This window comes from Helobdella robusta (genome assembly GCF_000326865.2).
Source record: "Helobdella robusta unplaced genomic scaffold HELROscaffold_5, whole genome shotgun sequence".
In the NCBI taxonomy this organism is placed as follows: Eukaryota; Metazoa; Annelida; class Clitellata; order Rhynchobdellida; family Glossiphoniidae; genus Helobdella; species Helobdella robusta.
The window spans coordinates 3825942-3827196 of NW_008705254.1; positions in this window are offsets into that span (position 1 = coordinate 3825942).

Consider the following 1255-nt stretch of genomic DNA (forward strand, 5'->3'; position numbering starts at 1 on the left):
CTTTACACATATATTTAAAGGATTGTTATATATATATATATATATATCTATATATATATATATATATATATATATATATAATAACTACTATATATAGCGTGCATGTGTATATAGATCATGTAGAGTCTATGATATAGATATATAGATGTCAGAGTGATGTGAGTTAACCACCTTTTAATGACTCAATTAGCCAATGGTTATCTTAACATCCCGCTATCCATGACTAAACAAGAACAAATGTTGATAAGAGAGATAAACAAGAATGTCAATGTGAAAATGTGTGTGTGTGTTTTCATCACAGTTTTCAATTTTTAAATGTTGACATTATCTTATTTTTGCTTAAAATTTTTCTGGTACTTACAGGAAAAATTTATTACTTATAAGTACAAGTACTGAAAAATGTACTTAAGTATAAGTATTTAAGTACAGATTTTCATATGTACTTAAGTATAAGTACCTAAGTACTACATTTGTACTTAAGTACAGCAGTGATGACGAGTACAAATGTACTTAAGTACTCGTCATCACTGATTCAGATAAACGCTGTGGGTATTGGAACAATTTGATAAAAACCTGTGGCAACCAAAAGGACCGGTGGCGAATTATAAATAAAATCTTATGTAATGATCGAAGTGAAAATTTATTGGATGCTAATGTCAATCATACAGCTGGTGATTTTATGAAAGGACCTTGTGAAGATTATACTTGACTCTCCGTCTAAAACTTGTTCACTTGATATCATGCCAACACACATTTTTAAGAAATATCTAAAGTTTTTTATAAGTTTTCTAACTAGTTTCATAAATCTCTGCTTAAAAAAAGGCATAGTGCCAGACTATTTCAAGCATGCCACAGTTGTTCCGATTCTGAAAAAAGTCGGCAGCGATGACGGGGAAATTGGAAACTACAGACCAATTTCTAACCTACCATTTCTATCAAAGGTGCTGGAGCGTGTTGTAAATGGGTTTCTACTGAAATATTTAACAGACAACGATCTTATGCCAAGGTATCAATCTGGGTATCGACGGTTCCATTCCACCGAAACAGCTTTGTTATATGTTTTATCAAGTTTGTTTGCTGCAGCTGAGGTTCAAAACATATCGGTACTATCATTCCTTGATATGTCAGCAGCGTTCGATTGTGTGGATCATGACATGCTTATAAAGAGATTGGAGTGCAGTTATGGTGTTCTTGGAGTTGCCCGTGACTGGTTCAGGTCATATCTCANAAATCGTACACAACAGGTCGCTTTTAA